General features: G+C 47.9%; 17 non-coding genes across 17 annotated transcripts; all 17 read left to right on the top strand.

Annotated features, from left to right (window-relative positions):
- Positions 1-614: 614 nt before the first annotated feature.
- Positions 615-805, top strand: LOC142700397 (U2 spliceosomal RNA). Its single transcript, XR_012866528.1, has one exon. It is a non-coding gene; the product is annotated as a U2 spliceosomal RNA (small nuclear RNA).
- Positions 806-2,101: 1,296 nt separating this feature from the next.
- Positions 2,102-2,292, top strand: LOC142700396 (U2 spliceosomal RNA). The gene has a single exon (XR_012866527.1). It is a non-coding gene; the product is annotated as a U2 spliceosomal RNA (small nuclear RNA).
- A 1,268-nt stretch (positions 2,293-3,560) lies between these two features.
- On the top strand, positions 3,561-3,751 carry LOC142700395 (U2 spliceosomal RNA). The gene has a single exon (XR_012866526.1). It is a non-coding gene; the product is annotated as a U2 spliceosomal RNA (small nuclear RNA).
- A 1,288-nt stretch (positions 3,752-5,039) lies between these two features.
- On the top strand, positions 5,040-5,230 carry LOC142700394 (U2 spliceosomal RNA). Its single transcript, XR_012866525.1, has one exon. It is a non-coding gene; the product is annotated as a U2 spliceosomal RNA (small nuclear RNA).
- Positions 5,231-6,522: 1,292 nt separating this feature from the next.
- On the top strand, positions 6,523-6,713 carry LOC142700393 (U2 spliceosomal RNA). The gene has a single exon (XR_012866524.1). It is a non-coding gene; the product is annotated as a U2 spliceosomal RNA (small nuclear RNA).
- Positions 6,714-8,013: 1,300 nt separating this feature from the next.
- On the top strand, positions 8,014-8,204 carry LOC142700392 (U2 spliceosomal RNA). Its single transcript, XR_012866523.1, has one exon. It is a non-coding gene; the product is annotated as a U2 spliceosomal RNA (small nuclear RNA).
- A 1,292-nt stretch (positions 8,205-9,496) lies between these two features.
- Positions 9,497-9,687, top strand: LOC142700391 (U2 spliceosomal RNA). The gene has a single exon (XR_012866522.1). It is a non-coding gene; the product is annotated as a U2 spliceosomal RNA (small nuclear RNA).
- Positions 9,688-10,987: 1,300 nt separating this feature from the next.
- Positions 10,988-11,178, top strand: LOC142700390 (U2 spliceosomal RNA). Its single transcript, XR_012866521.1, has one exon. It is a non-coding gene; the product is annotated as a U2 spliceosomal RNA (small nuclear RNA).
- Positions 11,179-12,454: 1,276 nt separating this feature from the next.
- Positions 12,455-12,645, top strand: LOC142700388 (U2 spliceosomal RNA). Its single transcript, XR_012866519.1, has one exon. It is a non-coding gene; the product is annotated as a U2 spliceosomal RNA (small nuclear RNA).
- A 1,284-nt stretch (positions 12,646-13,929) lies between these two features.
- Positions 13,930-14,120, top strand: LOC142700386 (U2 spliceosomal RNA). The gene has a single exon (XR_012866518.1). It is a non-coding gene; the product is annotated as a U2 spliceosomal RNA (small nuclear RNA).
- Positions 14,121-15,404: 1,284 nt separating this feature from the next.
- LOC142700385 (U2 spliceosomal RNA) lies at positions 15,405-15,595 on the top strand. Its single transcript, XR_012866517.1, has one exon. It is a non-coding gene; the product is annotated as a U2 spliceosomal RNA (small nuclear RNA).
- Positions 15,596-16,887: 1,292 nt separating this feature from the next.
- On the top strand, positions 16,888-17,078 carry LOC142700384 (U2 spliceosomal RNA). The gene has a single exon (XR_012866516.1). It is a non-coding gene; the product is annotated as a U2 spliceosomal RNA (small nuclear RNA).
- A 1,324-nt stretch (positions 17,079-18,402) lies between these two features.
- LOC142700383 (U2 spliceosomal RNA) lies at positions 18,403-18,593 on the top strand. The gene has a single exon (XR_012866515.1). It is a non-coding gene; the product is annotated as a U2 spliceosomal RNA (small nuclear RNA).
- Positions 18,594-19,877: 1,284 nt separating this feature from the next.
- On the top strand, positions 19,878-20,068 carry LOC142700382 (U2 spliceosomal RNA). Its single transcript, XR_012866514.1, has one exon. It is a non-coding gene; the product is annotated as a U2 spliceosomal RNA (small nuclear RNA).
- Positions 20,069-21,364: 1,296 nt separating this feature from the next.
- LOC142700381 (U2 spliceosomal RNA) lies at positions 21,365-21,555 on the top strand. The gene has a single exon (XR_012866513.1). It is a non-coding gene; the product is annotated as a U2 spliceosomal RNA (small nuclear RNA).
- A 1,292-nt stretch (positions 21,556-22,847) lies between these two features.
- Positions 22,848-23,038, top strand: LOC142700380 (U2 spliceosomal RNA). Its single transcript, XR_012866512.1, has one exon. It is a non-coding gene; the product is annotated as a U2 spliceosomal RNA (small nuclear RNA).
- Positions 23,039-24,330: 1,292 nt separating this feature from the next.
- On the top strand, positions 24,331-24,521 carry LOC142700379 (U2 spliceosomal RNA). Its single transcript, XR_012866511.1, has one exon. It is a non-coding gene; the product is annotated as a U2 spliceosomal RNA (small nuclear RNA).
- The last annotated feature ends 1,059 nt before the right edge of the window (positions 24,522-25,580 follow it).

Genomic DNA, 25,580 nt, shown 5'->3' with positions numbered 1-25,580 from the left:
TTGTCTCCCTCTTGTGGCCTCCTGGAGGCAACTAGCTGTGCAAAAAAAAGACAGCCTGGCGGCCGGCTGTTGCAGTGTTGCCCTCTCAGGCAACACTGAGTGACTGACTGAGCCTCACCGTCTTATATAAAGTTCAGACGGAACTTTGCACGTGTCATAGTGGAGCCCTCAGGATTCCAGAGCCAGCTTTCTGACATCATAATGGGGCCTCAGAGATAAAAGCCTGGGCCCAGGCAGTGTTGGTCAGTGCTGCTCAGCAGGCAGCACTGGACTGGACTGGATTACAGCTGATACAAGGTGTGAAGGAACAAGGGGTGGCTGTGGGCATGCACTTGCTGCCGCTGCCAGTGTTTATCTGCATGGCAGCAGGGCATTTGGGCGTTGCCAGGAAGGCGTTTTTATGTAGATTCCTCCTCTTTCAGCACTGCATTGTGGTGCAAGCAAAAGAAGCAAATCCTGTCTGGCTTCCTCTCCGGCCTTTATTCACCTCCCGTGTAGCTGTGAGTGTGTGAGCCTGCAGGGCCCCATGGAATTGCCTAGAAGTAGGCTGAATCGCTGCAAGGGCTGAACAGCAGTATCGGGCAGGCTCGGGCAACGCGCGGCCCGTTCGGGTTATCGCTTCTCGGCCTTTTGGCTAAGATCAAGTGTAGTATCTGTTCTTATCAGTTTAATATCTGATACGTCCCCTATCTGGGGACCATATATTAAATGGATTTTTAGAACAGGGAGATGGAAATAGAGCTTGCTCTGTCCACTCCACGCATTGACCTGGTATTGCAGTATTTCCAGGACCGGTGCACCCTTTCCTTATGTGTTGACTAAAAGCAGATTCCAAAAGTGTTTTTTGTCTTTGCTATTGTTTCTGTCTTTCTGAAGGGATCTCCCCTTTTAATCCCATTATTTCAACACCTGTTGGACAATGCATGAGTGATAATGAGCTCATTGATTAAATGCAATTAATGAATAGATTGCCACCTCTTGTTGTGTGTCGTCTGTGTTTCTGTGTTTCCGGCATTTCACATTGGAACACCTCATTCACCTTCCTTGTCTTCTCTCCGCCCTCCCTTTTAGGTAAGTTAAAGAGCTGCACCTGAGCCAGCCACTGATTGATTGATTGATTGATTGATTGATTGATTGATTGATTGATTGATTGATTGATTGATGCAGCACAACAGTCAAATAGTGGAGTGGAGTAGGGGAACAGCAAACAGCCAATAAAGCAGCCCGCCCGCTCGCCTGCCCGCCACAATGGACCTACCTGTGTACACTAGATGGATGTGATGGAATGTACTGTCGTCCCTACATTTCAAGAAGAAGTAAGAATTGCAGTTGCAACAAAGCCTTGCTTGCCTACAAAGAGAGCAGCAATTTGGATTTGTTACTATGTTACCTAGAAGAATAACAAACTGTGCAAGGATGGAGGTTGTAGGAGCAAGGAGAAGTTGTCTGTAAAGTTGGTGGATGCCTATTTTCCATTTTGCAGTCCCTTGTCTCCCTCTTGTGGCCTCCTGGAGGCAACTAGCTGTGCAAAAAAAAGACAGCCTGGCGGCCGGCTGTTGCAGTGTTGCCCTCTCAGGCAACACTGAGTGACTGACTGAGCCTCACCGTCTTATATAAAGTTCAGACGGAACTTTGCACGTGTCATAGTGGAGCCCTCAGGATTCCAGAGCCAGCTTTCTGACATCATAATGGGGCCTCAGAGATAAAAGCCTGGGCCCAGGCAGTGTTGGTCAGTGCTGCTCAGCAGGCAGCACTGGACTGGACTGGATTACAGCTGATACAAGGTGTGAAGGAACAAGGGGTGGCTGTGGGCATGCACTTGCTGCCGCTGCCAGTGTTTATCTGCATGGCAGCAGGGCATTTGGGCGTTGCCAGGAAGGCGTTTTTATGTAGATTCCTCCTCTTTCAGCACTGCATTGTGGTGCAAGCAAAAGAAGCAAATCCTGTCTGGCTTCCTCTCCGGCCTTTATTCACCTCCCGTGTAGCTGTGAGTGTGTGAGCCTGCAGGGCCCCATGGAATTGCCTAGAAGTAGGCTGAATCGCTGCAAGGGCTGAACAGCAGTATCGGGCAGGCTCGGGCAACGCGCGGCCCGTTCGGGTTATCGCTTCTCGGCCTTTTGGCTAAGATCAAGTGTAGTATCTGTTCTTATCAGTTTAATATCTGATACGTCCCCTATCTGGGGACCATATATTAAATGGATTTTTAGAACAGGGAGATGGAAATAGAGCTTGCTCTGTCCACTCCACGCATTGACCTGGTATTGCAGTATTTCCAGGACCGGTGCACCCTTTCCTTATGTGTTGACTAAAAGCAGATTCCAAAAGTGTTTTTTGTCTTTGCTATTGTTTCTGTCTTTCTGAAGGGATCTCCCCTTTTAATCCCATTATTTCAACACCTGTTGGACAATGCATGAGTGATAATGAGCTCATTGATTAAATGCAATTAATGAATAGATTGCCACCTCTTGTTGTGTGTCGTCTGTGTTTCTGTGTTTCCGGCATTTCACATTGGAACACCTCATTCACCTTCCTTGTCTTCTCTCCGCCCTCCCTTTTAGGTAAGTTAAAGAGCTGCACCTGAGCCAGCCACTGATTGATTGATTGATTGATTGATTGATTGATGCAGCACAACAGTCAAATAGTGGAGTGGAGTAGGGGAACAGCAAACAGCCAATAAAGCAGCCCGCCCGCTCGCCTGCCCGCCACAATGGACCTACCTGTGTACACTAGATGGATGTGATGGAATGTACTGTCGTCCCTACATTTCAAGAAGAAGTAAGAATTGCAGTTGCAACAAAGCCTTGCTTGCCTACAAAGAGAGCAGCAATTTGGATTTGTTACTATGTTACCTAGAAGAATAACAAACTGTGCAAGGATGGAGGTTGTAGGAGCAAGGAGAAGTTGTCTGTAAAGTTGGTGGATGCCTATTTTCCATTTTGCAGTCCCTTGTCTCCCTCTTGTGGCCTCCTGGAGGCAACTAGCTGTGCAAAAAAAAGACAGCCTGGCGGCCGGCTGTTGCAGTGTTGCCCTCTCAGGCAACACTGAGTGACTGACTGAGCCTCACCGTCTTATATAAAGTTCAGACGGAACTTTGCACGTGTCATAGTGGAGCCCTCAGGATTCCAGAGCCAGCTTTCTGACATCATAATGGGGCCTCAGAGATAAAAGCCTGGGCCCAGGCAGTGTTGGTCAGTGCTGCTCAGCAGGCAGCACTGGACTGGACTGGATTACAGCTGATACAAGGTGTGAAGGAACAAGGGGTGGCTGTGGGCATGCACTTGCTGCCGCTGCCAGTGTTTATCTGCATGGCAGCAGGGCATTTGGGCGTTGCCAGGAAGGCGTTTTTATGTAGATTCCTCCTCTTTCAGCACTGCATTGTGGTGCAAGCAAAAGAAGCAAATCCTGTCTGGCTTCCTCTCCGGCCTTTATTCACCTCCCGTGTAGCTGTGAGTGTGTGAGCCTGCAGGGCCCCATGGAATTGCCTAGAAGTAGGCTGAATCGCTGCAAGGGCTGAACAGCAGTATCGGGCAGGCTCGGGCAACGCGCGGCCCGTTCGGGTTATCGCTTCTCGGCCTTTTGGCTAAGATCAAGTGTAGTATCTGTTCTTATCAGTTTAATATCTGATACGTCCCCTATCTGGGGACCATATATTAAATGGATTTTTAGAACAGGGAGATGGAAATAGAGCTTGCTCTGTCCACTCCACGCATTGACCTGGTATTGCAGTATTTCCAGGACCGGTGCACCCTTTCCTTATGTGTTGACTAAAAGCAGATTCCAAAAGTGTTTTTTGTCTTTGCTATTGTTTCTGTCTTTCTGAAGGGATCTCCCCTTTTAATCCCATTATTTCAACACCTGTTGGACAATGCATGAGTGATAATGAGCTCATTGATTAAATGCAATTAATGAATAGATTGCCACCTCTTGTTGTGTGTCGTCTGTGTTTCTGTGTTTCCGGCATTTCACATTGGAACACCTCATTCACCTTCCTTGTCTTCTCTCCGCCCTCCCTTTTAGGTAAGTTAAAGAGCTGCACCTGAGCCAGCCACTGATTGATTGATTGATTGATTGATTGATTGATTGATTGATTGATTGATTGATGCAGCACAACAGTCAAATAGTGGAGTGGAGTAGGGGAACAGCAAACAGCCAATAAAGCAGCCCGCCCGCTCGCCTGCCCGCCACAATGGACCTACCTGTGTACACTAGATGGATGTGATGGAATGTACTGTCGTCCCTACATTTCAAGAAGAAGTAAGAATTGCAGTTGCAACAAAGCCTTGCTTGCCTACAAAGAGAGCAGCAATTTGGATTTGTTACTATGTTACCTAGAAGAATAACAAACTGTGCAAGGATGGAGGTTGTAGGAGCAAGGAGAAGTTGTCTGTAAAGTTGGTGGATGCCTATTTTCCATTTTGCAGTCCCTTGTCTCCCTCTTGTGGCCTCCTGGAGGCAACTAGCTGTGCAAAAAAAAGACAGCCTGGCGGCCGGCTGTTGCAGTGTTGCCCTCTCAGGCAACACTGAGTGACTGACTGAGCCTCACCGTCTTATATAAAGTTCAGACGGAACTTTGCATGTGTCATAGTGGAGCCCTCAGGATTCCAGAGCCAGCTTTCTGACATCATAATGGGGCCTCAGAGATAAAAGCCTGGGCCCAGGCAGTGTTGGTCAGTGCTGCTCAGCAGGCAGCACTGGACTGGACTGGATTACAGCTGATACAAGGTGTGAAGGAACAAGGGGTGGCTGTGGGCATGCACTTGCTGCCGCTGCCAGTGTTTATCTGCATGGCAGCAGGGCATTTGGGCGTTGCCAGGAAGGCGTTTTTATGTAGATTCCTCCTCTTTCAGCACTGCATTGTGGTGCAAGCAAAAGAAGCAAATCCTGTCTGGCTTCCTCTCCGGCCTTTATTCACCTCCCGTGTAGCTGTGAGTGTGTGAGCCTGCAGGGCCCCATGGAATTGCCTAGAAGTAGGCTGAATCGCTGCAAGGGCTGAACAGCAGTATCGGGCAGGCTCGGGCAACGCGCGGCCCGTTCGGGTTATCGCTTCTCGGCCTTTTGGCTAAGATCAAGTGTAGTATCTGTTCTTATCAGTTTAATATCTGATACGTCCCCTATCTGGGGACCATATATTAAATGGATTTTTAGAACAGGGAGATGGAAATAGAGCTTGCTCTGTCCACTCCACGCATTGACCTGGTATTGCAGTATTTCCAGGACCGGTGCACCCTTTCCTTATGTGTTGACTAAAAGCAGATTCCAAAAGTGTTTTTTGTCTTTGCTATTGTTTCTGTCTTTCTGAAGGGATCTCCCCTTTTAATCCCATTATTTCAACACCTGTTGGACAATGCATGAGTGATAATGAGCTCATTGATTAAATGCAATTAATGAATAGATTGCCACCTCTTGTTGTGTGTCGTCTGTGTTTCTGTGTTTCCGGCATTTCACATTGGAACACCTCATTCACCTTCCTTGTCTTCTCTCCGCCCTCCCTTTTAGGTAAGTTAAAGAGCTGCACCTGAGCCAGCCACTGATTGATTGATTGATTGATTGATTGATTGATTGATTGATTGATTGATTGATTGATGCAGCACAACAGTCAAATAGTGGAGTGGAGTAGGGGAACAGCAAACAGCCAATAAAGCAGCCCGCCCGCTCGCCTGCCCGCCACAATGGACCTACCTGTGTACACTAGATGGATGTGATGGAATGTACTGTCGTCCCTACATTTCAAGAAGAAGTAAGAATTGCAGTTGCAACAAAGCCTTGCTTGCCTACAAAGAGAGCAGCAATTTGGATTTGTTACTATGTTACCTAGAAGAATAACAAACTGTGCAAGGATGGAGGTTGTAGGAGCAAGGAGAAGTTGTCTGTAAAGTTGGTGGATGCCTATTTTCCATTTTGCAGTCCCTTGTCTCCCTCTTGTGGCCTCCTGGAGGCAACTAGCTGTGCAAAAAAAAGACAGCCTGGCGGCCGGCTGTTGCAGTGTTGCCCTCTCAGGCAACACTGAGTGACTGACTGAGCCTCACCGTCTTATATAAAGTTCAGACGGAACTTTGCACGTGTCATAGTGGAGCCCTCAGGATTCCAGAGCCAGCTTTCTGACATCATAATGGGGCCTCAGAGATAAAAGCCTGGGCCCAGGCAGTGTTGGTCAGTGCTGCTCAGCAGGCAGCACTGGACTGGACTGGATTACAGCTGATACAAGGTGTGAAGGAACAAGGGGTGGCTGTGGGCATGCACTTGCTGCCGCTGCCAGTGTTTATCTGCATGGCAGCAGGGCATTTGGGCGTTGCCAGGAAGGCGTTTTTATGTAGATTCCTCCTCTTTCAGCACTGCATTGTGGTGCAAGCAAAAGAAGCAAATCCTGTCTGGCTTCCTCTCCGGCCTTTATTCACCTCCCGTGTAGCTGTGAGTGTGTGAGCCTGCAGGGCCCCATGGAATTGCCTAGAAGTAGGCTGAATCGCTGCAAGGGCTGAACAGCAGTATCGGGCAGGCTCGGGCAACGCGCGGCCCGTTCGGGTTATCGCTTCTCGGCCTTTTGGCTAAGATCAAGTGTAGTATCTGTTCTTATCAGTTTAATATCTGATACGTCCCCTATCTGGGGACCATATATTAAATGGATTTTTAGAACAGGGAGATGGAAATAGAGCTTGCTCTGTCCACTCCACGCATTGACCTGGTATTGCAGTATTTCCAGGACCGGTGCACCCTTTCCTTATGTGTTGACTAAAAGCAGATTCCAAAAGTGTTTTTTGTCTTTGCTATTGTTTCTGTCTTTCTGAAGGGATCTCCCCTTTTAATCCCATTATTTCAACACCTGTTGGACAATGCATGAGTGATAATGAGCTCATTGATTAAATGCAATTAATGAATAGATTGCCACCTCTTGTTGTGTGTCGTCTGTGTTTCTGTGTTTCCGGCATTTCACATTGGAACACCTCATTCACCTTCCTTGTCTTCTCTCCGCCCTCCCTTTTAGGTAAGTTAAAGAGCTGCACCTGAGCCAGCCACTGATTGATTGATTGATTGATTGATTGATTGATTGATTGATTGATTGATTGATTGATTGATTGATGCAGCACAACAGTCAAATGGTGGAGTGGAGTAGGGGAACAGCAAACAGCCAATAAAGCAGCCCGCCCGCTCGCCTGCCCGCCACAATGGACCTACCTGTGTACACTAGATGGATGTGATGGAATGTACTGTCGTCCCTACATTTCAAGAAGAAGTAAGAATTGCAGTTGCAACAAAGCCTTGCTTGCCTACAAAGAGAGCAGCAATTTGGATTTGTTACTATGTTACCTAGAAGAATAACAAACTGTGCAAGGATGGAGGTTGTAGGAGCAAGGAGAAGTTGTCTGTAAAGTTGGTGGATGCCTATTTTCCATTTTGCAGTCCCTTGTCTCCCTCTTGTGGCCTCCTGGAGGCAACTAGCTGTGCAAAAAAAAGACAGCCTGGCGGCCGGCTGTTGCAGTGTTGCCCTCTCAGGCAACACTGAGTGACTGACTGAGCCTCACCGTCTTATATAAAGTTCAGACGGAACTTTGCACGTGTCATAGTGGAGCCCTCAGGATTCCAGAGCCAGCTTTCTGACATCATAATGGGGCCTCAGAGATAAAAGCCTGGGCCCAGGCAGTGTTGGTCAGTGCTGCTCAGCAGGCAGCACTGGACTGGACTGGATTACAGCTGATACAAGGTGTGAAGGAACAAGGGGTGGCTGTGGGAATGCACTTGCTGCCGCTGCCAGTGTTTATCTGCATGGCAGCAGGGCATTTGGGCGTTGCCAGGAAGGCGTTTTTATGTAGATTCCTCCTCTTTCAGCACTGCATTGTGGTGCAAGCAAAAGAAGCAAATCCTGTCTGGCTTCCTCTCCGGCCTTTATTCACCTCCCGTGTAGCTGTGAGTGTGTGAGCCTGCAGGGCCCCATGGAATTGCCTAGAAGTAGGCTGAATCGCTGCAAGGGCTGAACAGCAGTATCGGGCAGGCTCGGGCAACGCGCGGCCCGTTCGGGTTATCGCTTCTCGGCCTTTTGGCTAAGATCAAGTGTAGTATCTGTTCTTATCAGTTTAATATCTGATACGTCCCCTATCTGGGGACCATATATTAAATGGATTTTTAGAACAGGGAGATGGAAATAGAGCTTGCTCTGTCCACTCCACGCATTGACCTGGTATTGCAGTATTTCCAGGACCGGTGCACCCTTTCCTTATGTGTTGACTAAAAGCAGATTCCAAAAGTGTTTTTTGTCTTTGCTATTGTTTCTGTCTTTCTGAAGGGATCTCCCCTTTTAATCCCATTATTTCAACACCTGTTGGACAATGCATGAGTGATAATGAGCTCATTGATTAAATGCAATTAATGAATAGATTGCCACCTCTTGTTGTGTGTCGTCTGTGTTTCTGTGTTTCCGGCATTTCACATTGGAACACCTCATTCACCTTCCTTGTCTTCTCTCCGCCCTCCCTTTTAGGTAAGTTAAAGAGCTGCACCTGAGCCAGCCACTGATTGATTGATTGATTGATTGATTGATTGATTGATTGATTGATTGATTGATTGATGCAGCACAACAGTCAAATAGTGGAGTGGAGTAGGGGAACAGCAAACAGCCAATAAAGCAGCCCGCCCGCTCGCCTGCCCGCCACAATGGACCTACCTGTGTACACTAGATGGATGTGATGGAATGTACTGTCGTCCCTACATTTCAAGAAGAAGTAAGAATTGCAGTTGCAACAAAGCCTTGCTTGCCTACAAAGAGAGCAGCAATTTGGATTTGTTACTATGTTACCTAGAAGAATAACAAACTGTGCAAGGATGGAGGTTGTAGGAGCAAGGAGAAGTTGTCTGTAAAGTTGGTGGATGCCTATTTTCCATTTTGCAGTCCCTTGTCTCCCTCTTGTGGCCTCCTGGAGGCAACTAGCTGTGCAAAAAAAAGACAGCCTGGCGGCCGGCTGTTGCAGTGTTGCCCTCTCAGGCAACACTGAGTGACTGACTGAGCCTCACCGTCTTATATAAAGTTCAGACGGAACTTTGCACGTGTCATAGTGGAGCCCTCAGGATTCCAGAGCCAGCTTTCTGACATCATAATGGGGCCTCAGAGATAAAAGCCTGGGCCCAGGCAGTGTTGGTCAGTGCTGCTCAGCAGGCAGCACTGGACTGGACTGGATTACAGCTGATACAAGGTGTGAAGGAACAAGGGGTGGCTGTGGGCATGCACTTGCTGCCGCTGCCAGTGTTTATCTGCATGGCAGCAGGGCATTTGGGCGTTGCCAGGAAGGCGTTTTTATGTAGATTCCTCCTCTTTCAGCACTGCATTGTGGTGCAAGCAAAAGAAGCAAATCCTGTCTGGCTTCCTCTCCGGCCTTTATTCACCTCCCGTGTAGCTGTGAGTGTGTGAGCCTGCAGGGCCCCATGGAATTGCCTAGAAGTAGGCTGAATCGCTGCAAGGGCTGAACAGCAGTATCGGGCAGGCTCGGGCAACGCGCGGCCCGTTCGGGTTATCGCTTCTCGGCCTTTTGGCTAAGATCAAGTGTAGTATCTGTTCTTATCAGTTTAATATCTGATACGTCCCCTATCTGGGGACCATATATTAAATGGATTTTTAGAACAGGGAGATGGAAATAGAGCTTGCTCTGTCCACTCCACGCATTGACCTGGTATTGCAGTATTTCCAGGACCGGTGCACCCTTTCCTTATGTGTTGACTAAAAGCAGATTCCAAAAGTGTTTTTTGTCTTTGCTATTGTTTCTGTCTTTCTGAAGGGATCTCCCCTTTTAATCCCATTATTTCAACACCTGTTGGACAATGCATGAGTGATAATGAGCTCATTGATTAAATGCAATTAATGAATAGATTGCCACCTCTTGTTGTGTGTCGTCTGTGTTTCTGTGTTTCCGGCATTTCACATTGGAACACCTCATTCACCTTCCTTGTCTTCTCTCCGCCCTCCCTTTTAGGTAAGTTAAAGAGCTGCACCTGAGCCAGCCACTGATTGATTGATTGATTGATTGATTGATTGATTGATTGATTGATTGATTGATTGATTGATTGATGCAGCACAACAGTCAAATAGTGGAGTGGAGTAGGGGAACAGCAAACAGCCAATAAAGCAGCCCGCCCGCTCGCCTGCCCGCCACAATGGACCTACCTGTGTACACTAGATGGATGTGATGGAATGTACTGTCGTCCCTACATTTCAAGAAGAAGTAAGAATTGCAGTTGCAACAAAGCCTTGCTTGCCTACAAAGAGAGCAGCAATTTGGATTTGTTACTATGTTACCTAGAAGAATAACAAACTGTGCAAGGATGGAGGTTGTAGGAGCAAGGAGAAGTTGTCTGTAAAGTTGGTGGATGCCTATTTTCCATTTTGCAGTCCCTTGTCTCCCTCTTGTGGCCTCCTGGAGGCAACTAGCTGTGCAAAAAAAAGACAGCCTGGCGGCCGGCTGTTGCAGTGTTGCCCTCTCAGGCAACACTGAGTGACTGACTGAGCCTCACCGTCTTATATAAAGTTCAGACGGAACTTTGCACGTGTCATAGTGGAGCCCTCAGGATTCCAGAGCCAGCTTTCTGACATCATAATGGGGCCTCAGAGATAAAAGCCTGGGCCCAGGCAGTGTTGGTCAGTGCTGTTCAGCAGGCAGCACTGGACTGGACTGGATTACAGCTGATACAAGGTGTGAAGGAACAAGGGGTGGCTGTGGGCATGCACTTGCTGCCGCTGCCAGTGTTTATCTGCATGGCAGCAGGGCATTTGGGCGTTGCCAGGAAGGCGTTTTTATGTAGATTCCTCCTCTTTCAGCACTGCATTGTGGTGCAAGCAAAAGAAGCAAATCCTGTCTGGCTTCCTCTCCGGCCTTTATTCACCTCCCGTGTAGCTGTGAGTGTGTGAGCCTGCAGGGCCCCATGGAATTGCCTAGAAGTAGGCTGAATCGCTGCAAGGGCTGAACAGCAGTATCGGGCAGGCTCGGGCAACGCGCGGCCCGTTCGGGTTATCGCTTCTCGGCCTTTTGGCTAAGATCAAGTGTAGTATCTGTTCTTATCAGTTTAATATCTGATACGTCCCCTATCTGGGGACCATATATTAAATGGATTTTTAGAACAGGGAGATGGAAATAGAGCTTGCTCTGTCCACTCCACGCATTGACCTGGTATTGCAGTATTTCCAGGACCGGTGCACCCTTTCCTTATGTGTTGACTAAAAGCAGATTCCAAAAGTGTTTTTTGTCTTTGCTATTGTTTCTGTCTTTCTGAAGGGATCTCCCCTTTTAATCCCATTATTTCAACACCTGTTGGACAATGCATGAGTGATAATGAGCTCATTGATTAAATGCAATTAATGAATAGATTGCCACCTCTTGTTGTGTGTCGTCTGTGTTTCTGTGTTTCCGGCATTTCACATTGGAACACCTCATTCACCTTCCTTGTCTTCTCTCCGCCCTCCCTTTTAGGTAAGTTAAAGAGCTGCACCTGAGCCAGCCACTGATTGATTGATTGATTGATTGATTGATTGATTGATTGATGCAGCACAACAGTCAAATAGTGGAGTGGAGTAGGGGAACAGCAAACAGCCAATAAAGCAGCCCGCCCGCTCGCCTGCCCGCCACAATGGACCTACCTGTGTACACTAGATGGATGTGATGGAATGTACTGTCGTCCCTACATTTCAAGAAGAAGTAAGAATTGCAGTTGCAACAAAGCCTTGCTTGCCTACAAAGAGAGCAGCAATTTGGATTTGTTACTATGTTACCTAGAAGAATAACAAACTGTGCAAGGATGGAGGTTGTAGGAGCAAGGAGAAGTTGTCTGTAAAGTTGGTGGATGCCTATTTTCCATTTTGCAGTCCCTTGTCTCCCTCTTGTGGCCTCCTGGAGGCAACTAGCTGTGCAAAAAAAAGACAGCCTGGCGGCCGCCTGTTGCAGTGTTGCCCTCTCAGGCAACACTGAGTGACTGACTGAGCCTCACCGTCTTATATAAAGTTCAGACGGAACTTTGCACGTGTCATAGTGGAGCCCTCAGGATTCCAGAGCCAGCTTTCTGACATCATAATGGGGCCTCAGAGATAAAAGCCTGGGCCCAGGCAGTGTTGGTCAGTGCTGCTCAGCAGGCAGCACTGGACTGGACTGGATTACAGCTGATACAAGGTGTGAAGGAACAAGGGGTGGCTGTGGGCATGCACTTGCTGCCGCTGCCAGTGTTTATCTGCATGGCAGCAGGGCATTTGGGCGTTGCCAGGAAGGCGTTTTTATGTAGATTCCTCCTCTTTCAGCACTGCATTGTGGTGCAAGCAAAAGAAGCAAATCCTGTCTGGCTTCCTCTCCGGCCTTTATTCACCTCCCGTGTAGCTGTGAGTGTGTGAGCCTGCAGGGCCCCATGGAATTGCCTAGAAGTAGGCTGAATCGCTGCAAGGGCTGAACAGCAGTATCGGGCAGGCTCGGGCAACGCGCGGCCCGTTCGGGTTATCGCTTCTCGGCCTTTTGGCTAAGATCAAGTGTAGTATCTGTTCTTATCAGTTTAATATCTGATACGTCCCCTATCTGGGGACCATATATTAAATGGATTTTTAGAACAGGGAGATGGAAATAGAGCTTGCTCTGTCCACTCCACGCATTGACCTGGTATTGCAGTATTTCCAGGACCGGTGCACCCTTTCCTTATGTGTTGACTAAAAGCAGATTCCAAAAGTGTTTTTTGTCTTTGCTATTGTTTCTGTCTTTCTGAAGGGATCTCCCCTTTTAATCCCATTATTTCAACACCTGTTGGACAATGCATGAGTGATAATGAGCTCATTGATTAAATGCAATTAATGAATAGATTGCCACCTCTTGTTGTGTGTCGTCTGTGTTTCTGTGTTTCCGGCATTTCACATTGGAACACCTCATTCACCTTCCTTGTCTTCTCTCCGCCCTCCCTTTTAGGTAAGTTAAAGAGCTGCACCTGAGCCAGCCACTGATTGATTGATTGATTGATTGATTGATTGATTGATTGATTGATTGATGCAGCACAACAGTCAAATAGTGGAGTGGAGTAGGGGAACAGCAAACAGCCAATAAAGCAGCCCGCCCGCTCGCCTGCCCGCCACAATGGACCTACCTGTGTACACTAGATGGATGTGATGGAATGTACTGTCGTCCCTACATTTCAAGAAGAAGTAAGAATTGCAGTTGCAACAAAGCCTTGCTTGCCTACAAAGAGAGCAGCAATTTGGATTTGTTACTATGTTACCTAGAAGAATAACAAACTGTGCAAGGATGGAGGTTGTAGGAGCAAGGAGAAGTTGTCTGTAAAGTTGGTGGATGCCTATTTTCCATTTTGCAGTCCCTTGTCTCCCTCTTGTGGCCTCCTGGAGGCAACTAGCTGTGCAAAAAAAAGACAGCCTGGCGGCCGGCTGTTGCAGTGTTGCCCTCTCAGGCAACACTGAGTGACTGACTGAGCCTCACCGTCTTATATAAAGTTCAGACGGAACTTTGCACGTGTCATAGTGGAGCCCTCAGGATTCCAGAGCCAGCTTTCTGACATCATAATGGGGCCTCAGAGATAAAAGCCTGGGCCCAGGCAGTGTTGGTCAGTGCTGCTCAGCAGGCAGCACTGGACTGGACTGGATTACAGCTGATACAAGGTGTGAAGGAACAAGGGGTGGCTGTGGGCATGCACTTGCTGCCGCTGCCAGTGTTTATCTGCATGGCAGCAGGGCATTTGGGCGTTGCCAGGAAGGCGTTTTTATGTAGATTCCTCCTCTTTCAGCACTGCATTGTGGTGCAAGCAAAAGAAGCAAATCCTGTCTGGCTTCCTCTCCGGCCTTTATTCACCTCCCGTGTAGCTGTGAGTGTGTGAGCCTGCAGGGCCCCATGGAATTGCCTAGAAGTAGGCTGAATCGCTGCAAGGGCTGAACAGCAGTATCGGGCAGGCTCGGGCAACGCGCGGCCCGTTCGGGTTATCGCTTCTCGGCCTTTTGGCTAAGATCAAGTGTAGTATCTGTTCTTATCAGTTTAATATCTGATACGTCCCCTATCTGGGGACCATATATTAAATGGATTTTTAGAACAGGGAGATGGAAATAGAGCTTGCTCTGTCCACTCCACGCATTGACCTGGTATTGCAGTATTTCCAGGACCGGTGCACCCTTTCCTTATGTGTTGACTAAAAGCAGATTCCAAAAGTGTTTTTTGTCTTTGCTATTGTTTCTGTCTTTCTGAAGGGATCTCCCCTTTTAATCCCATTATTTCAACACCTGTTGGACAATGCATGAGTGATAATGAGCTCATTGATTAAATGCAATTAATGAATAGATTGCCACCTCTTGTTGTGTGTCGTCTGTGTTTCTGTGTTTCCGGCATTTCACATTGGAACACCTCATTCACCTTCCTTGTCTTCTCTCCGCCCTCCCTTTTAGGTAAGTTAAAGAGCTGCACCTGAGCCAGCCACTGATTGATTGATTGATTGATTGATTGATTGATTGATTGATTGATTGATGCAGCACAACAGTCAAATAGTGGAGTGGAGTAGGGGAACAGCAAACAGCCAATAAAGCAGCCCGCCCGCTCGCCTGCCCGCCACAATGGACCTACCTGTGTACACTAGATGGATGTGATGGAATGTACTGTCGTCCCTACATTTCAAGAAGAAGTAAGAATTGCAGTTGCAACAAAGCCTTGCTTGCCTACAAAGAGAGCAGCAATTTGGATTTGTTACTATGTTACCTAGAAGAATAACAAACTGTGCAAGGATGGAGGTTGTAGGAGCAAGGAGAAGTTGTCTGTAAAGTTGGTGGATGCCTATTTTCCATTTTGCAGTCCCTTGTCTCCCTCTTGTGGCCTCCTGGAGGCAACTAGCTGTGCAAAAAAAAGACAGCCTGGCGGCCGGCTGTTGCAGTGTTGCCCTCTCAGGCAACACTGAGTGACTGACTGAGCCTCACCGTCTTATATAAAGTTCAGACGGAACTTTGCACGTGTCATAGTGGAGCCCTCAGGATTCCAGAGCCAGCTTTCTGACATCATAATGGGGCCTCAGAGATAAAAGCCTGGGCCCAGGCAGTGTTGGTCAGTGCTGCTCAGCAGGCAGCACTGGACTGGACTGGATTACAGCTGATACAAGGTGTGAAGGAACAAGGGGTGGCTGTGGGCATGCACTTGCTGCCGCTGCCAGTGTTTATCTGCATGGCAGCAGGGCATTTGGGCGTTGCCAGGAAGGCGTTTTTATGTAGATTCCTCCTCTTTCAGCACTGCATTGTGGTGCAAGCAAAAGAAGCAAATCCTGTCTGGCTTCCTCTCCGGCCTTTATTCACCTCCCGTGTAGCTGTGAGTGTGTGAGCCTGCAGGGCCCCATGGAATTGCCTAGAAGTAGGCTGAATCGCTGCAAGGGCTGAACAGCAGTATCGGGCAGGCTCGGGCAACGCGCGGCCCGTTCGGGTTATCGCTTCTCGGCCTTTTGGCTAAGATCAAGTGTAGTATCTGTTCTTATCAGTTTAATATCTGATACGTCCCCTATCTGGGGACCATATATTAAATGGATTTTTAGAACAGGGAGATGGAAATAGAGCTTGCTCTGTCCACTCCACGCATTGACCTGGTATTGCAGTATTTCCAGGACCGGTGCACCCTTTCCTTATGTGTTGACTAAAAGCAGATTCCAAAAGTGTTTTTTGTCTTTGCTATTGTTTCTGTCTTTCTGAAGGGATCTCCCCTTTTAATCCCATTATTTCAACACCTGTTGGACAATGCATGAGTGATAATGAGCTCATTGATTAAATGCAATTAATGAATAGATTGCCACCTCTTGTTGTGTGTCGTCTGTGTTTCTGTGTTTCCGGCATTTCACATTGGAACACCTCATTCACCTTCCTTGTCTTCTCTCCGCCCTCCCTTTTAGGTAAGTTAAAGAGCTGCACCTGAGCCAGCCACTGATTGATTGATTGATTGATTGATTGATTGATTGATTGATTGATTGATTGATTGATGCAGCACAACAGTCAAATAGTGGAGTGGAGTAGGGGAACAGCAAACAGCCAATAAAGCAGCCCGCCCGCTCGCCTGCCCGCCACAATGGACCTACCTGTGTACACTAGATGGATGTGATGGAATGTACTGTCGTCCCTACATTTCAAGAAGAAGTAAGAATTGCAGTTGCAACAAAGCCTTGCTTGCCTACAAAGAGAGCAGCAATTTGGATTTGTTACTATGTTACCTAGAAGAATAACAAACTGTGCAAGGATGGAGGTTGTAGGAGCAAGGAGAAGTTGTCTGTAAAGTTGGTGGATGCCTATTTTCCATTTTGCAGTCCCTTGTCTCCCTCTTGTGGCCTCCTGGAGGCAACTAGCTGTGCAAAAAAAAGACAGCCTGGCGGCCGGCTGTTGCAGTGTTGCCCTCTCAGGCAACACTGAGTGACTGACTGAGCCTCACCGTCTTATATAAAGTTCAGACGGAACTTTGCACGTGTCATAGTGGAGCCCTCAGGATTCCAGAGCCAGCTTTCTGACATCATAATGGGGCCTCAGAGATAAAAGCCTGGGCCCAGGCAGTGTTGGTCAGTGCTGCTCAGCAGGCAGCACTGGACTGGACTGGATTACAGCTGATACAAGGTGTGAAGGAACAAGGGGTGGCTGTGGGCATGCACTTGCTGCCGCTGCCAGTGTTTATCTGCATGGCAGCAGGGCATTTGGGCGTTGCCAGGAAGGCGTTTTTATGTAGATTCCTCCTCTTTCAGCACTGCATTGTGGTGCAAGCAAAAGAAGCAAATCCTGTCTGGCTTCCTCTCCGGCCTTTATTCACCTCCCGTGTAGCTGTGAGTGTGTGAGCCTGCAGGGCCCCATGGAATTGCCTAGAAGTAGGCCGAATCGCTGCAAGGGCTGAACAGCAGTATCGGGCAGGCTCGGGCAACGCGCGGCCCGTTCGGGTTATCGCTTCTCGGCCTTTTGGCTAAGATCAAGTGTAGTATCTGTTCTTATCAGTTTAATATCTGATACGTCCCCTATCTGGGGACCATATATTAAATGGATTTTTAGAACAGGGAGATGGAAATAGAGCTTGCTCTGTCCACTCCACGCATTGACCTGGTATTGCAGTATTTCCAGGACCGGTGCACCCTTTCCTTATGTGTTGACTAAAAGCAGATTCCAAAAGTGTTTTTTGTCTTTGCTATTGTTTCTGTCTTTCTGAAGGGATCTCCCCTTTTAATCCCATTATTTCAACACCTGTTGGACAATGCATGAGTGATAATGAGCTCATTGATTAAATGCAATTAATGAATAGATTGCCACCTCTTGTTGTGTGTCGTCTGTGTTTCTGTGTTTCCGGCATTTCACATTGGAACACCTCATTCACCTTCCTTGTCTTCTCTCCGCCCTCCCTTTTAGGTAAGTTAAAGAGCTGCACCTGAGCCAGCCACTGATTGATTGATTGATTGATTGATTGATTGATTGATTGATTGATTGATTGATTGATTGATTGATTGATTGATTGATTGATTGATTGATGCAGCACAACAGTCAAATAGTGGAGTGGAGTAGGGGAACAGCAAACAGCCAATAAAGCAGCCCGCCCGCTCGCCTGCCCGCCACAATGGACCTACCTGTGTACACTAGATGGATGTGATGGAATGTACTGTCGTCCCTACATTTCAAGAAGAAGTAAGAATTGCAGTTGCAACAAAGCCTTGCTTGCCTACAAAGAGAGCAGCAATTTGGATTTGTTACTATGTTACCTAGAAGAATAACAAACTGTGCAAGGATGGAGGTTGTAGGAGCAAGGAGAAGTTGTCTGTAAAGTTGGTGGATGCCTATTTTCCATTTTGCAGTCCCTTGTCTCCCTCTTGTGGCCTCCTGGAGGCAACTAGCTGTGCAAAAAAAAGACAGCCTGGCGGCCGGCTGTTGCAGTGTTGCCCTCTCAGGCAACACTGAGTGACTGACTGAGCCTCACCATCTTATATAAAGTTCAGACGGAACTTTGCACGTGTCATAGTGGAGCCCTCAGGATTCCAGAGCCAGCTTTCTGACATCATAATGGGGCCTCAGAGATAAAAGCCTGGGCCCAGGCAGTGTTGGTCAGTGCTGCTCAGCAGGCAGCACTGGACTGGACTGGATTACAGCTGATACAAGGTGTGAAGGAACAAGGGGTGGCTGTGGGCATGCACTTGCTGCCGCTGCCAGTGTTTATCTGCATGGCAGCAGGGCATTTGGGCGTTGCCAGGAAGGCGTTTTTATGTAGATTCCTCCTCTTTCAGCACTGCATTGTGGTGCAAGCAAAAGAAGCAAATCCTGTCTGGCTTCCTCTCCGGCCTTTATTCACCTCCCGTGTAGCTGTGAGTGTGTGAGCCTGCAGGGCCCCATGGAATTGCCTAGAAGTAGGCTGAATCGCTGCAAGGGCTGAACAGCAGTATCGGGCAGGCTCGGGCAACGCGCGGCCCGTTCGGGTTATCGCTTCTCGGCCTTTTGGCTAAGATCAAGTGTAGTATCTGTTCTTATCAGTTTAATATCTGATACGTCCCCTATCTGGGGACCATATATTAAATGGATTTTTAGAACAGGGAGATGGAAATAGAGCTTGCTCTGTCCACTCCACGCATTGACCTGGTATTGCAGTATTTCCAGGACCGGTGCACCCTTTCCTTATGTGTTGACTAAAAGCAGATTCCAAAAGTGTTTTTTGTCTTTGCTATTGTTTCTGTCTTTCTGAAGGGATCTCCCCTTTTAATCCCATTATTTCAACACCTGTTGGACAATGCATGAGTGATAATGAGCTCATTGATTAAATGCAATTAATGAATAGATTGCCACCTCTTGTTGTGTGTCGTCTGTGTTTCTGTGTTTCCGGCATTTCACATTGGAACACCTCATTCACCTTCCTTGGCTTCTCTCCGCCCTCCCTTTTAGGTAAGTTAAAGAGCTGCACCTGAGCCAGCCACTGATTGATTGATTGATTGATTGATTGATTGATTGATTGATTGATTGATGCAGCACAACAGTCAAATAGTGGAGTGGAGTAGGGGAACAGCAAACAGCCAATAAAGCAGCCCGCCCGCTCGCCTGCCCGCCACAATGGACCTACCTGTGTACACTAGATGGATGTGATGGAATGTACTGTCGTCCCTACATTTCAAGAAGAAGTAAGAATTGCAGTTGCAACAAAGCCTTGCTTGCCTACAAAGAGAGCAGCAATTTGGATTTGTTACTATGTTACCTAGAAGAATAACAAACTGTGCAAGGATGGAGGTTGTAGGAGCAAGGAGAAGTTGTCTGTAAAGTTGGTGGATGCCTATTTTCCATTTTGCAGTCCCTTGTCTCCCTCTTGTGGCCTCCTGGAGGCAACTAGCTGTGCAAAAAAAAGACAGCCTGGCGGCCGGCTGTTGCAGTGTTGCCCTCTCAGGCAACACTGAGTGACTGACTGAGCCTCACCGTCTTATATAAAGTTCAGACGGAACTTTGCACGTGTCATAGTGGAGCCCTCAGGATTCCAGAGCCAGCTTTCTGACATCATAATGGGGCCTCAGAGATAAAAGCCTGGGCCCAGGCAGTGTTGGTCAGTGCTGCTCAGCAGGCAGCACTGGACTGGACTGGATTACAGCTGATACAAGGTGTGAAGGAACAAGGGGTGGCTGTGGGCATGCACTTGCTGCCGCTGCCAGTGTTTATCTGCATGGCAGCAGGGCATTTGGGCGTTGCCAGGAAGGCGTTTTTATGTAGATTCCTCCTCTTTCAGCACTGCATTGTGGTGCAAGCAAAAGAAGCAAATCCTGTCTGGCTTCCTCTCCGGCCTTTATTCACCTCCCGTGTAGCTGTGAGTGTGTGAGCCTGCAGGGCCCCATGGAATTGCCTAGAAGTAGGCTGAATCGCTGCAAGGGCTGAACAGCAGTATCGGGCAGGCTCGGGCAACGCGCGGCCCGTTCGGGTTATCGCTTCTCGGCCTTTTGGCTAAGATCAAGTGTAGTATCTGTTCTTATCAGTTTAATATCTGATACGTCCCCTATCTGGGGACCATATATTAAATGGATTTTTAGAACAGGGAGATGGAAATAGAGCTTGCTCTGTCCACTCCACGCATTGACCTGGTATTGCAGTATTTCCAGGACCGGTGCACCCTTTCCTTATGTGTTGACTAAAAGCAGATTCCAAAAGTGTTTTTTGTCTTTGCTATTGTTTCTGTCTTTCTGAAGGGATCTCCCCTTTTAATCCCATTATTTCAACACCTGTTGGACAATGCATGAGTGATAATGAGCTCATTGATTAAATGCAATTAATGAATAGATTGCCACCTCTTGTTGTGTGTCGTCTGTGTTTCTGTGTTTCCGGCATTTCACATTGGAACACCTCATTCACCTTCCTTGTCTTCTCTCCGCCCTCCCTTTTAGGTAAGTTAAAGAGCTGCACCTGAGCCAGCCACTGATTGATTGATTGATTGATTGATTGATTGATTGATTGATTGATTGATTGATTGATTGATGCAGCACAACAGTCAAATAGTGGAGTGGAGTAGGGGAACAGCAAACAGCCAATAAAGCAGCCCGCCCGCTCGCCTGCCCGCCACAATGGACCTACCTGTGTACACTAGATGGATGTGATGGAATGTACTGTCGTCCCTACATTTCAAGAAGAAGTAAGAATTGCAGTTGCAACAAAGCCTTGCTTGCCTACAAAGAGAGCAGCAATTTGGATTTGTTACTATGTTACCTAGAAGAATAACAAACTGTGCAAGGATGGAGGTTGTAGGAGCAAGGAGAAGTTGTCTGTAAAGTTGGTGGATGCCTATTTTCCATTTTGCAGTCCCTTGTCTCCCTCTTGTGGCCTCCTGGAGGCAACTAGCTGTGCAAAAAAAAGACAGCCTGGCGGCCGGCTGTTGCAGTGTTGCCCTCTCAGGCAACACTGAGTGACTGACTGAGCCTCACCGTCTTATATAAAGTTCAGACGGAACTTTGCACGTGTCATAGTGGAGCCCTCAGGATTCCAGAGCCAGCTTTCTGACATCATAATGGGGCCTCAGAGATAAAAGCCTGGGCCCAGGCAGTGTTGGTCAGTGCTGCTCAGCAGGCAGCACTGGACTGGACTGGATTACAGCTGATACAAGGTGTGAAGGAACAAGGGGTGGCTGTGGGCATGCACTTGCTGCCGCTGCCAGTGTTTATCTGCATGGCAGCAGGGCATTTGGGCGTTGCCAGGAAGGCGTTTTTATGTAGATTCCTCCTCTTTCAGCACTGCATTGTGGTGCAAGCAAAAGAAGCAAATCCTGTCTGGCTTCCTCTCCGGCCTTTATTCACCTCCCGTGTAGCTGTGAGTGTGTGAGCCTGCAGGGCCCCATGGAATTGCCTAGAAGTAGGCCGAATCGCTGCAAGGGCTGAACAGCAGTATCGGGCAGGCTCGGGCAACGCGCGGCCCGTTCGGGTTATCGCTTCTCGGCCTTTTGGCTAAGATCAAGTGTAGTATCTGTTCTTATCAGTTTAATATCTGATACGTCCCCTATCTGGGGACCATATATTAAATGGATTTTTAGAACAGGGAGATGGAAATAGAGCTTGCTCTGTCCACTCCACGCATTGACCTGGTATTGCAGTATTTCCAGGACCGGTGCACCCTTTCCTTATGTGTTGACTAAAAGCAGATTCCAAAAGTGTTTTTTGTCTTTGCTATTGTTTCTGTCTTTCTGAAGGGATCTCCCCTTTTAATCCCATTATTTCAACACCTGTTGGACAATGCATGAGTGATAATGAGCTCATTGATTAAATGCAATTAATGAATAGATTGCCACCTCTTGTTGTGTGTCGTCTGTGTTTCTGTGTTTCCGGCATTTCACATTGGAACACCTCATTCACCTTCCTTGTCTTCTCTCCGCCCTCCCTTTTAGGTAAGTTAAAGAGCTGCACCTGAGCCAGCCACTGATTGATTGATTGATTGATTGATTGATTGATTGATTGATTGATTGATTGATTGATGCAGCACAACAGTCAAATAGTGGAGTGGAGTAGGGGAACAGCAAACAGCCAATAAAGCAGCCCGCCCGCTCGCCTGCCCGCCACAATGGACCTACCTGTGTACACTAGATGGATGTGATGGAATGTACTGTCGTCCCTACATTTCAAGAAGAAGTAAGAATTGCAGTTGCAACAAAGCCTTGCTTGCCTACAAAGAGAGCAGCAATTTGGATTTGTTACTATGTTACCTAGAAGAATAACAAACTGTGCAAGGATGGAGGTTGTAGGAGCAAGGAGAAGTTGTCTGTAAAGTTGGTGGATGCCTATTTTCCATTTTGCAGTCCCTTGTCTCCCTCTTGTGGCCTCCTGGAGGCAACTAGCTGTGCAAAAAAAAGACAGCCTGGCGGCCGGCTGTTGCAGTGTTGCCCTCTCAGGCAACACTGAGTGACTGACTGAGCCTCACCGTCTTATATAAAGTTCAGACGGAACTTTGCACGTGTCATAGTGGAGCCCTCAGGATTCCAGAGCCAGCTTTCTGACATCATAATGGGGCCTCAGAGATAAAAGCCTGGGCCCAGGCAGTGTTGGTCAGTGCTGCTCAGCAGGCAGCACTGGACTGGACTGGATTACAGCTGATACAAGGTGTGAAGGAACAAGGGGTGGCTGTGGGCATGCACTTGCTGCCGCTGCCAGTGTTTATCTGCATGGCAGCAGGGCATTTGGGCGTTGCCAGGAAGGCGTTTTTATGTAGATTCCTCCTCTTTCAGCACTGCATTGTGGTGCAAGCAAAAGAAGCAAATCCTGTCTGGCTTCCTCTCCGGCCTTTATTCACCTCCCGTGTAGCTGTGAGTGTGTGAGCCTGCAGGGCCCCATGGAATTGCCTAGAAGTAGGCTGAATCGCTGCAAGGGCTGAACAGCAGTATCGGGCAGGCTCGGGCAACGCGCGGCCCGTTCGGGTTATCGCTTCTCGGCCTTTTGGCTAAGATCAAGTGTAGTATCTGTTCTTATCAGTTTAATATCTGATACGTCCCCTATCTGGGGACCATATATTAAATGGATTTTTAGAACAGGGAGATGGAAATAGAGCTTGCTCTGTCCACTCCACGCATTGACCTGGTATTGCAGTATTTCCAGGACCGGTGCACCCTTTCCTTATGTGTTGACTAAAAGCAGATTCCAAAAGTGTTTTTTGTCTTTGCTATTGTTTCTGTCTTTCTGAAGGGATCTCCCCTTTTAATCCCATTATTTCAACACCTGTTGGACAATGCATGAGTGATAATGAGCTCATTGATTAAATGCAATTAATGAATAGATTGCCACCTCTTGTTGTGTGTCGTCTGTGTTTCTGTGTTTCCGGCATTTCACATTGGAACACCTCATTCACCTTCCTTGTCTTCTCTCCGCCCTCCCTTTTAGGTAAGTTAAAGAGCTGCACCTGAGCCAGCCACTGATTGATTGATTGATTGATTGATTGATTGATTGATTGATTGATTGATTGATTGATGCAGCACAACAGTCAAATAGTGGAGTGGAGTAGGGGAACAGCAAACAGCCAATAAAGCAGCCCGCCCGCTCGCCTGCCCGCCACAATGGACCTACCTGTGTACACTAGATGGATGTGATGGAATGTACTGTCGTCCCTACATTTCAAGAAGAAGTAAGAATTGCAGTTGCAACAAAGCCTTGCTTGCCTACAAAGAGAGCAGCAATTTGGATTTGTTACTATGTTACCTAGAAGAATAACAAACTGTGCAAGGATGGAGGTTGTAGGAGCAAGGAGAAGTTGTCTGTAAAGTTGGTGGATGCCTATTTTCCATTTTGCAGTCCCTTGTCTCCCTCTTGTGGCCTCCTGGAGGCAACTAGCTGTGCAAAAAAAAGACAGCCTGGCGGCCGGCTGTTGCAGTGTTGCCCTCTCAGGCAACACTGAGTGACTGACTGAGCCTCACCGTCTTATATAAAGTTCAGACGGAACTTTGCACGTGTCATAGTGGAGCCCTCAGGATTCCAGAGCCAGCTTTCTGACATCATAATGGGGCCTCAGAGATAAAAGCCTGGGCCCAGGCAGTGTTGGTCAGTGCTGCTCAGCAGGCAGCACTGGACTGGACTGGATTACAGCTGATACAAGGTGTGAAGGAACAAGGGGTGGCTGTGGGCATGCACTTGCTGCCGCTGCCAGTGTTTATCTGCATGGCAGCAGGGCATTTGGGCGTTGCCAGGAAGGCGTTTTTATGTAGATTCCTCCTCTTTCAGCACTGCATTGTGGTGCAAGCAAAAGAAGCAAATCCTGTCTGGCTTCCTCTCCGGCCTTTATTCACCTCCCGTGTAGCTGTGAGTGTGTGAGCCTGCAGGGCCCCATGGAATTGCCTAGAAGTAGGCTGAATCGCTGCAAGGGCTGAACAGCAGTATCGGGCAGGCTCGGGCAACGCGCGGCCCGTTCGGGTTATCGCTTCTCGGCCTTTTGGCTAAGATCAAGTGTAGTATCTGTTCTTATCAGTTTAATATCTGATACGTCCCCTATCTGGGGACCATATATTAAATGGATTTTTAGAACAGGGAGATGGAAATAGAGCTTGCTCTGTCCACTCCACGCATTGACCTGGTATTGCAGTATTTCCAGGACCGGTGCACCCTTTCCTTATGTGTTGACTAAAAGCAGATTCCAAAAGTGTTTTTTGTCTTTGCTATTGTTTCTGTCTTTCTGAAGGGATCTCCCCTTTTAATCCCATTATTTCAACACCTGTTGGACAATGCATGAGTGATAATGAGCTCATTGATTAAATGCAATTAATGAATAGATTGCCACCTCTTGTTGTGTGTCGTCTGTGTTTCTGTGTTTCCGGCATTTCACATTGGAACACCTCATTCACCTTCCTTGTCTTCTCTCCGCCCTCCCTTTTAGGTAAGTTAAAGAGCTGCACCTGAGCCAGCCACTGATTGATTGATTGATTGATTGATTGATTGATTGATTGATTGATTGATTGATGCAGCACAACAGTCAAATAGTGGAGTGGAGTAGGGGAACAGCAAACAGCCAATAAAGCAGCCCGCCCGCTCGCCTGCCCGCCACAATGGACCTACCTGTGTACACTAGATGGATGTGATGGAATGTACTGTCGTCCCTACATTTCAAGAAGAAGTAAGAATTGCAGTTGCAACAAAGCCTTGCTTGCCTACAAAGAGAGCAGCAATTTGGATTTGTTACTATGTTACCTAGAAGAATAACAAACTGTGCAAGGATGGAGGTTGTAGGAGCAAGGAGAAGTTGTCTGTAAAGTTGGTGGATGCCTATTTTCCATTTTGCAGTCCCTTGTCTCCCTCTTGTGGCCTCCTGGAGGCAACTAGCTGTGCAAAAAAAAGACAGCCTGGCGGCCGGCTGTTGCAGTGTTGCCCTCTCAGGCAACACTGAGTGACTGACTGAGCCTCACCGTCTTATATAAAGTTCAGACGGAACTTTGCACGTGTCATAGTGGAGCCCTCAGGATTCCAGAGCCAGCTTTCTGACATCATAATGGGGCCTCAGAGATAAAAGCCTGGGCCCAGGCAGTGTTGGTCAGTGCTGCTCAGCAGGCAGCACTGGACTGGACTGGATTACAGCTGATACAAGGTGTGAAGGAACAAGGGGTGGCTGTGGGCATGCACTTGCTGCCGCTGCCAGTGTTTATCTGCATGGCAGCAGGGCATTTGGGCGTTGC

Source organism: Rhinoderma darwinii, unplaced genomic scaffold (genome assembly GCF_050947455.1).
Source record: "Rhinoderma darwinii isolate aRhiDar2 unplaced genomic scaffold, aRhiDar2.hap1 Scaffold_1869, whole genome shotgun sequence".
Classification (NCBI taxonomy): Eukaryota; Metazoa; Chordata; class Amphibia; order Anura; family Rhinodermatidae; genus Rhinoderma; species Rhinoderma darwinii.
This window is presented reverse-complemented; position numbering and strand designations above follow the sequence as displayed.